The 14279-nt window shown below is 37.0% G+C and overlaps 1 pseudogene; it reads right to left on the bottom strand.

The window, feature by feature from the left end:
• Positions 1-13350: 13350 nt before the first annotated feature.
• LOC136167417 (olfactory receptor 4C11-like) lies at positions 13351-14279 on the bottom strand (annotated as a pseudogene).

Raw genomic sequence — 14279 nt, 5'->3', positions numbered from 1 at the left:
ACAGTGATTATTCAAATTCTCTGCTCAGGAAGGTGATTTTTTTCAAGTACAGACATGAAAAACATGCAGATAGAAGCGAGAGATGATCTGTGCATGTGAGATGACTCACAGCCTAAGGTGAAGCGGTAAATCTCACACACAGTGGCAGTTAAACCTGAAGAGAGGTAGAAAATGCATGCAGAATATGCATTCAAAGCTAGGCAATTTCTCTTTTATTTTTAGGAAATGGCCAACCAGTAAATATAATTTAGAATATGAGTGTAAAGATAAAGAGAAGTTTGAAAAAGTGAGAATATTGGCTTTAACTCTAGTAGAGATCTTTGTGTGATCTTGATGAAGCTGGTTGAGGTTCTCTATGGAGATAGAAGCCAGAGAAAAGAAACCATGATACCAGATATTTATAGTTGTTGACCTAAAGTTTAATATATATTGAATAGAAAGTAATGGCAGAATACCAGAGCTACCACAATATATTTGATAACGCATATCACCTAAATCCAATGACTTTATAATAACTAATGCATATACTTTTAATGATTGATTATTATATGCATGGTATGGTAGCAACATGTGTGTGTATTATTATTTCATTCCTCTTGCAGATGAAAAACAATCTCAGGAAATTATGTTAGATGCAAATAATAGTAATACTAATATTGGCTAAAACTTCCTGAACACTTCCTCAGTGTTCTCAGTGCTCTAATTTTTCTTTGCAGAAATTGTTTGCAATTCTCATTGCAAATTTGTGATTTGATCACTACTGTTATTTTATACTTACTTTACACATTAAGGAATAGAAACCTAGAAAAGTTAAGGATCTCATGCAAGGTTAGACAGATATTTAATATCTGAATATTATTAAATTTTTTCTCTGTATTCTTAACCCATTGTCTAAATTACTATACTACAATAAACAATGTTTAACTAGTAAACTCATTTTGATAAGATCATAACTACCATAGTTACTTCAATATAACTTAGAAACATATCTAGGAGGCAAATCCATCAACACACAAATACGCATATAATCACACACACCACACTTACACAGGATAATATATTGAACTCTTTAATATCAATAACTATGTGGCACTCCTTTCACTGCTGTTTCATTTCCTCTTATTTTCCTCACCTTAATTTCTCCTTCTTCAATTCCCCTGCAATGAATAGGCCTGCAGAGTCTCCTGCACAATGAAAATGTTGGTGCAGCAGTGAAGCTTGTTGTTTTGAGAATCAGAAAGGTCATATCATCAGATGCTTCTCCACTTGCAACTTATTGATCTGGAGTATATTTCTGGCACCTTACATCTTGTTTCCTCTACAATCAAGTGAGAAGATTCATGTCTTTCATAACTGCTTAGAAGCAGTTGTGAAAATTGGAGAAGAAACATGTACGAACATATTCACCATACCATGGAGGACACACAAAGGGCCCTCACTTATTTTTGACTGTCTGTGCACCTTGTTGTAGGAATAATAGACATTTTGAGCAATAATACAAAGAGACATTTAGCCATGCAATAAAGTGAAGAACGGTCATCTCCAATTTTACTTTTAAAGAAGTCACAGAGACCCATATTATACACCATGGTTGATCCCAAGAAGAGTTCTTCATATTCTTGTTGGTCTAAACAGAAGAAGATTTATATCATTTAATATTCATACTATTTTTTTCTGTGTAAAGAGTATTTAAATTTTCTTTTCATTCACATGATCAATCTTAAGTATCTCATTGCAAAAGGACTGTATCTTGTATTAGAGAGTTGTATCTTCTAAATTTTTTTATCTCTATGAGCCTCAAAATTTTCCATCTGTTAGTGATATTTACCAACCATATTGTGAACAAAACCTGAAGATGAAATGCTCTATTATTCTATTTTAAAATGTTGGAACATCAAGTTTGCTTTATATGGAAAGTAACAACAATTAAGAACAGCAGTATAACCATCTGTAATATGCATTGGCACTATTGAAAGGCTTACCTTCTGGTCTTAGATCATTTTAGTGATATTTCAGGATGTTCAGAAATAATCCTGTCTTCCAATTGACCCCTTCTTGGGATAAGTAACTTTGATATGAAAAATATGGCACACTTAAAAGAGAATGTTCAGATAATTTGTATCAAATCAGTAGTAGATAAGTAAGTCTTTTCATGAGTCTAACTATTTCCTCCTAGCATAAACCTCTAAAATTTTCTACGGAAAACCCTGGACTAGAATTTAGAATCTATTCCCTCACAACACGATGTAGAAATGATCTTCTATACATGGTTCTGGTTCCATAGGCAGAAGCCTGAATGCATGGTGAATACACTTTTGAATGGTTTAATCTACCCTTGACGAAATTTGCTCCAGAGAAGAAAACAACAACAACAACAAAAATTCATGAAAATGCCCATAAAATGCATGGATATTAAAGAGGTTTTCCTAAACATTCAAGGAACTTGTATTGCATGTCTTGTAAGGACACTTTCTCTCCCAGGAACTAATTACTTCTTTTGATGGAATGATTTTTTCTTAGAAACAGGCATTCTGGAGAGACATACTTGAGAAACATCCATTCTAGAGTGGAAAATCATTTTCCCTGCACCTGCAACCAAATCATGTGAGTCCACAATCTGTATATGAATCTGGGTTTCAAAGAAAATTTAATGGCATGTGATAGAAAGGGTGGCATATTTCTAACATGGGTACCTGTGATGTATAGTAAAACCGTGGGCTCATCTCAAAGAGAAAACTTCTATTTTCTTATCAATCTTAAACTTTTCTGGAAATCTAGGACTGATTGCTTGTAAGTTAGAGCAGTGAGGGCATAGAATTAGTGGAAACCATTTCAAAGTGCCTGAAATCAAAACCTTTTATTCCCTGTTCATCAGAGAGTAATGGAATTAAACAAAAACTCTAATAGGATCCATTTGATTACTATCTGGGACATGTATGATGGTCAGCATGAAAAACATTAAACATCTGAAGAGATATCTAAAACACAAGAAGAGATCACTATGTATTACTTTTCTATTTAGTTATGCTAAGTGTTATGAAGCGATAAGTTACTGAAATTTTTGTTTGCATTTCTTGATGACTAACAATTTTGAGCATTTTTAGAAACTATTTTTATGGGTATGTGCTTTCATTGGGAAATTTCTTTTCAGGTTATTTGTATAATTTAAAAATATGAATTTTGTGTATCTTTTTGTCCAGTCCCCAAATCATGTTTGACTCTTTGCAACTACTGGGCTGTAACACACCAGTTTCCCTGTCCTTCACTGTCTCCCATAGTTCAGATTCATGTCCACTGAGTCAGTATTTTTAACTTAGTTGTTAATGATTTTTATGTATTCCAGATATATGTGTTTTGTCATATTTATTATACATACACAAATTATGAGGTATTTGTATATGAATGTTATGCAAGATTGATCTGTTATACACAAACACATTATTCTCCTAGTCTGTGAATTTTCTTTAATTTTTAAAAGTCTTTCTTTTTTCTTTTTGATAGTTTTATGGTTCATGCTTCTCAGACATGCTTCTCATGTCTAATAAATATTGATCAACCTCTAGATCTCTTTGCCTTTTCCTACTGTTCATGGGGTTCTCACAGCAAAAATACTGGAGTAATTAGACTTTCCCTCCTCCAGTCTACCTTATCTGTCTTCTGATAAATCTATATGCAGGTCAAGGAGCAACAGTTAGAATTGGACATGGAAGAACAGACTGGTTTAAAATTAGTAAAGGTGTATATCAAGTCTGTATATTGCCAGCCTGCTGATACAACTTATATGCAAGTACATCATGAGAAATTTGGGCTGACAAATCACAGACTGGAATCAAGATTGCTGGGAGAAAAAGAAAAATCAACAAGCTCAGATATGCAGATGATACAACTCTAATGGCAGAAAGTGAAGAGGAGCTATAGTGACTGTTGAAGGTGAAAGAGGAGAGTGAAAAAGCTGACTTAAAACTCGCCATTCAAAAAACTACAATTATGGCATCTGGTCCCATCATTTCATGGCATATAGATGGGTAAAAATGAAAACAGTGACAGATTTTATTTTCTTGGGTTCCAAAGTCATTGTGGTTGGTGACTATAGCCATGAAAATAAAAGACACTTGCTCCTTGGAAAGAAAGCTAAGACAAGTCTAGTCAATGTAAAAAGCAGAGGCATCACATTGCCAACAAAAGTCCATGTAGTCAAAACTTTGGTTTTAAAGTACTCATGTTCAGATGTGATAGTTGGATCATAAAGTAGGCTGAAGGCCAAAGAGTCATTGCCTTCAAATTGTGGTGCTGGAGAAGACTCTTTAAAGTCCTTTGAAAAACAAGGAGATCAAACCAGTCAATCCTAAAAGAAATCAACCCTGAATATTCATTGGAAGGACTGATGGGGAAGCTCTAATACTTTGACCACCTGATGCGAGAATACAACTCATTGGAAAAAACCCTGCTCCTGGGAAAGATTGACGGCAAAAAGAGAAGGGGACAGCAGAGAATGAGATAGCTAGGTAGCATCACTGACTCAACAGAGGTAAAACTGAGCAAACCTCTGGAGTTTGTCCCACTAAGGACATGGGAGCCTAGCACGCTGCAGGTCATGGAGTCGCAAATAGTCCAACAATTCTTACCAACTGAACAACAACCTCATGATAAAAATACTTCTTCTAAAAAAAATTCTTCTTCTAGAATTTTTATGGTTTTAGATTTTACATCTACTTCACTGACTTATTTTGCATTAATATTAGTGTTTAGAGTGGAGTATTATTGAGGTTCACTTTTTTGCAAGGGGGTATCATATTGATCCAGCATTTGTTGAAAGATCCATTATTTCCACACTGAATTTCTTTGATATCTTTGTTGGGAAATTCATACATTTAAATTTTATGAACATTCTAATATGTTTAAATAGCACATAACTTGTTTTGTGGTAATTTTATACTATGTCTTGAATTTAGGTAGAATAAATCTTTTTTTGAGAATGATTTTCTACCATGAGCTTTCAGACCAAATCAAATCTCTAAAAGATCAACAAGACTAGGAAATGGATCACTTACCTCAGAAATCTGATTTTCTGTGTAGGTTAGTAAATGCTTTGTATTGTAGGATTCATCTGGTACAAAATACAGCATTGCGTTTGAATTATTTCACAAGTTCCCCCTGGATATGGCCATATGATTTCTGTAATTTAGTTTTCTTATTGTGTTCCTGTTGGTTTGCTCACTCAGTCAAGTCAGAGTCTTTGTGACCCTGTGGACTGTAGCCCACCAGACCCCTCTGTCCATGGGATTTCCCAGGCAAGAGTACTGCAGTTTGTTGCCATTTCTTGCTCACAGAGATTCTAGAATTCAGTAAGTTTGTGGCTTGATTACTGTCATTCTAGACCTTATATGTGAATTCTGAAAAAGTTTCCATATAGACAATTACATCTTTCCATTCTCATGAAGGCACAAAAATAGCTGTTAAATACCAGTGAAATACTGACCTCTTTGTCCACCAGGCTCATATAATGGCAAGATTCCTGGGGTCATAACTAAGTTAGTGCACAAATGGCCTTGAGCACAAGAGAATCCTAAAGTACTTCCTCCTATCCATCCAAGTAGAAGCCAGGGCCATATATTGGTATAACTAATCATGACCTGAGATACAGGTATAATAGAAACAACATGACATGATCTGTTCTCCTGGGACTCTCACAAAATCGAAAGATACAGAAAATCGTATTTGTTGCGTTTTTGGTCATCTACATTGTCTCTGTGTTAGGAAATGTGCTCAGTATTGTCACCATCACCACCAGCTCTTTATTGGTTAACCTACGTACTAGTTGCTGGCCCATCTCTCTTTTGTTGATGTCTGCTAGTCTTATGTCACTATTCCCAAACTGATCACATATCCACTCTAAGAAAACAAAATCAGCCCTTTCAATGAATGCATGATGCAGATCTTTGGGGAACATGTACTTGCAGGTACTGATGTCGTCCTGCCCACCTTGATGGCCTGTGACCTCTATGTGGCCATCTGCAAGCCCTTGCACTATACGACCATCATAAATCGGTAACTGTGTGGACTGCTAGTGGAAGCAACATGGATGGAAGGCTTTATTCATTCAACCGTAGAGCTCCTCTTTATCATGAGATTACCCTTCTGTGGCCCTGATGTCATAAATCAAAAACAGTCTAGGACTACTCTTAAATATTTGATGCTTTATTAAAACCAAATTGGGGCCTAGTTTTACAAGCTTGATTACTGTATATGTAGTCATAAGATTTCATCCCAGTAAAATGCATTAAAGAAATTTATTTATTTATTTTTTCATTTATTTTTATTAGTTGGAGCTAATTACTTTACAATAGTGTAGTGGTTTTTGTCATACATTGACATGAATCAGCCATGGATTTACATGTATTCCCCATCCCGATCCTCCCTCCCACCTCCCTCTCTACCCGATTCCTCTGGGTCTTCCCAGTGCACCAGGCCCGAGCACTTGTCTCATGCATCCAACCTGGGCTGGTGATCTGTTTCACCATAGATAACATACATGTTTCGATGCTGTTCTCTCGAAACATCCCACTCTCGCCTTCTCCCACTAAGTCCAAAAGTCTGTTCTTTAAAAATATAGTGATGAAGCTTCTCTGGTCCAGTGGTTAAGAATGTGACTGCTAATGCAGGGGACAATATCTGACCCCAGTCCAGCAGGATTCCACATGCTACAGAGCAACTAAGGCTGCTTGCCACACTATGGAGCCTACACACCACACCTACTGAAGCCTAAGTGCCTAGAGCCTGTGCTCCTCAACAAGAGAAACCATCACAGTGAGAAGCCCACACACTACCACAAAGAGTAGGCCCAGGCTACCACAACCAGAGAAAGTCCACACACAGCAATAAAGTTGCAAAGTAGCAAAGATTAATTAATCAAAAATAAATGCACAAAAGATAAGCAAAAAAAAAAAAAAAAAAGTGATATTCAGCAGTAATCTTTACAGCAATATGAAAAGGCAAGCACTTATATTATCTTTATTTTACAGATGGGTAAACAAATGAATTTAAGGGCCTAGATCTAATAGACAGAGAGCCTGATGAACTATGGACAGAGGTTCGTGACATTGTCAGGAGACAGGGATCAAGACCACCCTCATGCAAAAGAAATGCCAAAAGGCAGAACAGTTGTCTGAGAAGCCTTTACAAATAGCTGTGAAAAGAAGAGAAGGGAAAAGCAAAGGAGAAAAGGAAACATATTCCCATTTGAAAGCAGAGTTCCAAAGAATAGCCAGGAGAGATAAGAAAGCTTTTCTCAGTGATCAATGTGAAGAAATAGAGGAAAACAACAGAATGGAAAAGACTAGAGATCTCTTCAAGGAAATTAGAGATACAAGGGAATATTTCACGCAAAGATGGGTTCAATAAAGGACAGAAATGGTATGGACCTAACAGAAGCAGAAAATATTAAGAAGAGGAGGCAAGAATACACAGAAGAACTGCACAAAAAAGATCTTCATGACCCAGATAATCACAATGGTGTATTAACTCACCTAGAGCCAGACATCCTGGAATGTGAAGTCAGGTGGGCCTTAGAAAGCATCACTATGAACAAAGTTAGTGGATGTGATGGAATTCCAGTTGATCTATTTCAAATCCTGAAAGATGATGCTGTGAAAGTGCTACACTCAATATGCCAGCACATTTGGAAAACTCAGCAGTGGCCACAGGACTGGAAAAGGTCAGTTTTCATTCCAATCCCAAAGAAAGGTAATCCAAAAGAATGCTCAAGCTACTGCACAATTACACTCATCTCACATGCTAGTAAAGGAATGCTCAAAATTCTCCAAGCCAGGCTTCAGCAATTCGTGAACCATGAACTTCCAGATGTTCAAGCTGGTTTTAGAAAAGGCAGAGGGACCAAAGATCAAATTGCCAACATCAGCTGGATCAGTGAAAAAGCAAGAGAGTTCCAGAAAAAAGCATCTATTTCTGCTTTATTGACTATGCCAAAGCCTTTGACTGTGTGTATCACAATAAACTGGAAACTTCTGAAAGAGATGGGAATAACAGACCACCTGACCTGCCTCTTGAGAAACCTGTATGCAGGTCAGGAAGCAACAATTAGAACTGGACATGGAACAACAGACTGGTTCCAAATAGGAAAAGGAGTATGTCAAGGCTGTATATTGTCACCCTGCTTATTTAACTAATATGCAGACTACATCATGAGAAATGCTGGGTGGAAGGAGCACAAGCTGGAATCAAGATTGCCAGGAGAAATATCAATAACCTCAGATACGCAGATGATACCACCCTTATGGCAGAAAGTGAAGAGGAACTAAAGAGCCTCTTGATGAAAGTGAAAGAGGAGAGTGAAAAAGTTGGCTTAAAGTTCAGCATTCAGAAAAGTAAGATCATGGCATCTGGTCCCATCACTTCATAGGAAATAGATGGGGAGACAGTGCAAATAGTGTCAAACTTAATTTTAGGGGGCTCCAACATCACTGCAGATGGTGATTGCAGTCATGAAATTAGAAGACGCTTACTTCTCAGAAGGAAAGTTATGACCCACCTAGATAGCATATTGAGAAGCAGAGACATTACTTTGCCAACAAAGGTCCATCTGGTCAAGGCTATGGTTTTTCCATTGGTCATGTATGGATGTGAGTGTTGGACTGTGAAGAAAGTTGAGCACTGAAAAATTGATGCTTTTGAACTGTGGTGTTGGAGAAGACTCTTGAGAGTCCCTTGGACTGCAAGGAGATCCAACCAGTCCATCCTAAAGGAGATCAGTCCTGGGTATTCATTGGAAGGACTGATGCTGAAGCTGAAGCTCCAATATTTGGCCGCCTGATGTGAAGAGCTGACTCATTGGAAAAGACACTGATGCTTAGGGACAGGAAGAGAAGGGGACGACAGAGGGTGAGATGGCTGGATGGCATCACCAACTCAATGGGCATGAGTCTGAGTAAACTCTGGGAGTTGGTGATGGACAGGGAGGCCTGGCGTGCTGTGATTCACGGGGTCGCAAAGAGTCGGATGCGACTGAGCGACTGAACTGAACTGAACTGAAACAAATGAAAGGAGTGCATTCCAAAACAGAAATATTGAAGAACATGTAACCGGAATCTAACTGACATCTCAGATCATGCACTTAAGTGCTGTGAGAGATGGCCAAGGCAATGACAATTGAAAGGCAGCATAATTTTACTAATCAAATCAATATTTATTGATATAGGGACTTGATGACCTATCTATCCATTTCCCTGTCCATATACATATATACACACATATATATGTTGTATATGTATATATATTTTTACAAGTGCACACATATAATTAATATTCATACATTTAATTAGTTATATAATATACATATCTGTTCATTAACTATAATTCTAACAATTATATGAAAAATATAATATGTATACCCCAAATATATATATATATATATATAAACTTGCAATTATTTTCTCTCATTCTAAGAATTGTCTTTACATTTTGTTTATGAGCTCCATTGTAGTGCAAAACCTTTAAAATTTAATGAGGTTTCATTCATTTATTTTTGTTTGTATTTTCATTACTCTAGGAGTTGGATCCAAAAAGAACTTGCTGTGATTTATATCAAAGAGTTTTCTGGTTATGTTTTCCTCTAAGAGTTTTATAGTGTCTGGCCTTACATTCAAGTTTTTAATCCATTTTGAATTTATTTCTGTGTATGGTGTTAGGAAGTGTTCTAATTTCATTGTTTTATATACAACTGTCCAGTTTTCCCAGCACCACTTATTGAAGATAAAAAAAGCACCACGTTTTTCCTCCATTATATATTCTAGCTTACTTTGTCATAAGTTAGGGGACCATAGGTGCATGGGTTTGTCTCTGTGCTTTCTATTCTTCTTTCATTGATCTCTATTTAAATGCTGGAGAGGATGTGAAGAAAATGGATCCTTCCAACACTGTTGACAGGAAGGTATATTTATGCAGCAGCTATGGAGAGGAGTATGAAGTTTTCTTCAGTACAGTTCAGTCGCTCAGTCATGTCTGACTGTGACCCCATGAACCGCAGCACGCCAGGCCTCCCTGTCCATCACAAACTCCCAGAGTCCACCCAAACCCATGTCCATCGAGTCAGTGATGCCATCCAACCATCTCATCCTCTGTTGTCCCCTTCTCCTCCTGCCCTCAATCTTACCCAGAAACAGGGTCTTTTCAAATGAGTCAGGTCTTCACATCAGGTGGCCACAGTATGGGAATTTCAGCTTCAACATCAGTCCATCCAAGGAATATCCAGGACTGATTTCCTTTAGGATGGACTGGTTGGATCTCCTTGCAGTCCAAGGGACTCTCAAGAGTCTTCTCCAAAACCACAGTTTGAAAGCATCAATTCTTCGGTGCTCAGCTTTCTTAATAGTCCAACTCTCACATGCATGCATGACTACTGGAAAAACCATTGTCTTGACTAGATGGACCATTGCTGACAAAGTAATGTCTCTGCTTTTTAATATGCTGTCTAGGTTGGTCATAACTTTCCTTCCAAGGAGTAAGTGTCTTTTAATGTCATGGCTGCAATCACCATCTGCAGTGATTTTGAAGCCCCCAAAATAAAGTCATCCACTGTTTCCACTGTGTCCCCGTCTATTGGCCATGAAGTGATGGGACCGGATGCCATGATCTTAGTTTTCGGAATGTTGAGGTTTAAGCCAACTTTTTCACTCTCCCCTTTCACTTTCATCAAGAGGCTCTTTAGTTCTTCTTTACTTTCTGCCATAAGGGTGGTGTCATCTGCGTATCTGAGGTTATTGATATTTCTCCTGGCAATCTTGATTCCAGCTTGTGCTTCCTCCAGCTCAGCATTTATCATTATGTAAGCTAAAAATAGAACTACCACATGATCCATCAATCCCACACTTGTGCATACCTCTAGGAAAAAACAATTTGAAAACATACATGCACCACAATGCTCATTACAGCACTATTTATAATAGTCAGGACATGGAAGCAATCTAAATGCCCATCGATAGAAAAATGGATAAAAAAGTTGTGGTACAAATATACAACGGAATGCCACTCAACCACGCTGTGCTATGCTTAGTTGCTCAGTCCTGTCCGACTCTTTTTAACTCCATTGACTGTAACCCACCAGGCTCCACTGTCCAGGGGATTCTCCAGGCAAGAATACTGGACTGGGTTGTCATGCATTTCTCCAGGGGATCTTCCCAACCCAGGGATCGAATCCAGGTCTCCCACATTGCAGACAGATTCTTTACTGTCTGAGCCACCAGGAAAGCCCCACTCAGTCATAAAAAGAACAAAATAATGCTATTTGAGTCAACGTGGATGGACCTAGAGATTGTCATGCTGAGTAAAGTAAGTCAAACAAAGACAAATATCATATGATATCACTTATATGTGGGATTTTTAAAAAGAGGGTATAAATGAACTTATTTATAAACCAGAAGTAGAGTCATGGATGTAGAAAATAAATTTATGTTTACAAGGGAATAAGGAGGGGCAGGGATAATTTGGGAGCTCGGGATTGACATGTTCACACTACCATATATAAACTAGATAGCTATAAAGGAACTGTTGTATACACAGGGAACTACTCAATACTCTGTTATGGCCTATATAGGAAAATAATCTATACAAAAAGAGTGGATATGTGTATATGCATAACAGATTCACTTTTCCATATACCTGAAACCAACAGAACATTGTAAATTGACAATGTACCAATATATTTTAAAATGTCAAAACAACACACACACACACAAAGCCAATGCTTGATGGATATCTTCAGTTTGATTTTCCTTCCATTATAACTGTAACTTGTATTCTCTAAATAAAGTAAAATATTGCTGGCAAACATATGTGCTGGCCATTAATTAAAAATAGAGATTTTAGTAAGTACATTTAATATTCATTTATGTAACAATAGCACATACTATATTTCATTATGAATGCAATCTTGAACCCTTATGACAAGCCAATACCATAGAGATTATTTTAATTTCCACTTTATAGACAAACATTGAGGCCTAGAAGTCCATCTATCTTTCCTGAAGTTACACGTCTATGAGGTGATAGAACAAGGATTTGGATTCATAAAGGCTGAACCCAAAGCTAATGCTCTTAATCATTATATTCTACTCCCCATTTCAAAGCTAGAATAAAACCAGTTCATGACCACTTCATCAATTCCTAATGTTTCCTGTGTTTTAGTTCACATTGCAGATGTTTAAATAAAGTGGATTAAAGGCATTTACTTTAGAGATAAGGAAGACATCTGAAACTGTTTTGAAAGCTTCCTTCTTATATTTCTTATATTTCTCAGCAGAACAATCTCGAGGATGGGTTTACTCTGGGAACTTCAGAGAATTGCTACTTGTTCTGAATTTGCTATTTGTGCTTTTGAAAGACATATTCCACTTTATAATATATTTGAGACATAACTGAGATAGCAAAAAAGGGACTGGAAATATCAGGAATTCTACTTCTTCCTGAGAGAAATGAAAGTACACTTAGAATCGAGAGTTTCTCCTTTAGGTGAATCATTTTTGAGGGCAGATGACTCTTCACAGTTATACACTCTGTTTATATTAATAACATCTTCCAAAAATCATTTAAAATCACACCATTTCCCCTATTTAATTTGGCTGCAAATACTTATGCAGCACATACAAACTTCTAAGTTTTCTTTCCCTGTATAACATTGTGTTCTATTATCTAAACTTTTTATATGCATGTGAGCATATTTTCTTCTCTTATATCTCTTACATTTGTTCATCCATTCAGTAATCTGAAGTACAAATAACCACAAACCCCTGTATAGTAAGTGTATGTGTCTGTGACTGTTTGTGTACTGACATGAGGGATATTTAGACTAGATGAGCTTGTAACAAAATTATGACACTTCTATTCTCTTTTATACATATGGGCCTCCTAATGCATAACATTAAACTTTTGAATTGCCAGTTTAGACACTGAACTTTGCAATGTCCCAAAAAGTACAAATGCATGAGAATTTTTTTTTAAAAGCTGTTTTTGCTCTGTTGGTGGTGTACAGGGAAGCCTTATGTCCTGCAGTCCATGGGGTTGCAAAGAGTTGGACACAACTGAGCAAATTAACTGAACTGAACTGATTGAAAAATAAACTCTGACAGGGGATCATGATTAGAATTGGCAAGTTTGGTCCATATAAGAATGAGAAGCTTTGGTATTCATCTTGCCTGTGAACTAAAAAAAAAAATAAAGCAAAACATACTTTGATTTTATTTATGCTATTCCCACAAGAGTCAAGCATTGTCATATATGTTAATTTGTACAGATTCACTAAAACCATGACTCAATAAACAATCAATCCAGACCCACAATTCATCTTTTGCTTTCTGAGGTAATTCTGACATGCCATAACTTTCTCATGGCATTTTTCACTTCTGCATTCCTCAATGTGTAGATGAGCAGATTGAGGAAGGGTGTTCCAATCACGTAAAACACTTCCAACATTTTGTCCATGGGGAATGTGGTTGGGGGCTGAGTATATATAAATATACATGAATCAAATGATAAGACAACTACAATAACATGGGAAGTGCAGGTGGAGAGGGGCTTTTTCCTCTCTTTTGCACTGTGGATCCACAGCGAATGCAAGATAACAATGTAAGAGATCATCAGAATAATAAAATTGCTTGCACAAAGTGCCCACTATTAATCACCATCAGTAAGTTTATCACATAAATATCTATGCAGGCAAGTTTCAACAGTGGCTGCATATCACAGCAATAGTGATCAATCAAATTGGATCCGCAGAAGGGCAATCTCAAGGCCAGAATAATCTGAGCCACAGAATGTGTAAAAGACCCTATCCATACAAGAACAATCAGGATGATGCAAACTTGCCGGCTCATGATGGTTGCATAATTCAAGGGCTTACAGATAACCACATACCGATCCATGGCCATGAGGACCAGGACAAAGATCTCCATGCACCCATATAAATACAGTGAAAAGACTTGAGTCAGGCACTCATTGTAAAATATGCTTTTCTTTGCAAACAGGGAAACCACAAATAATCTCGGGGCTACTGAAGTTGAAAAGCAGATATCAACCAAAGACAAATAAAATAGGAAGAAGTACATGGGGCTCCCAAGTGTCCTGCTGAATTTTATGGTCATAATAATAAGCAAATTACCCATCAATGTTCCTACATAGAAAATGAAGATTACAAATACCTTTTTCTGTCTCTTAGGATCTTTAGTCAATCCTAACAGTATGAACTCCATTACACTGTTATTTTGCTGCAT

Source organism: Muntiacus reevesi, chromosome 4, assembly GCF_963930625.1.
Source record: "Muntiacus reevesi chromosome 4, mMunRee1.1, whole genome shotgun sequence".
NCBI lineage: Eukaryota > Metazoa > Chordata > Mammalia > Artiodactyla > Cervidae > Muntiacus > Muntiacus reevesi.
Note: the sequence above shows the minus strand (reverse complement) of the source record. Positions and strands in the feature narration are given on the sequence as shown.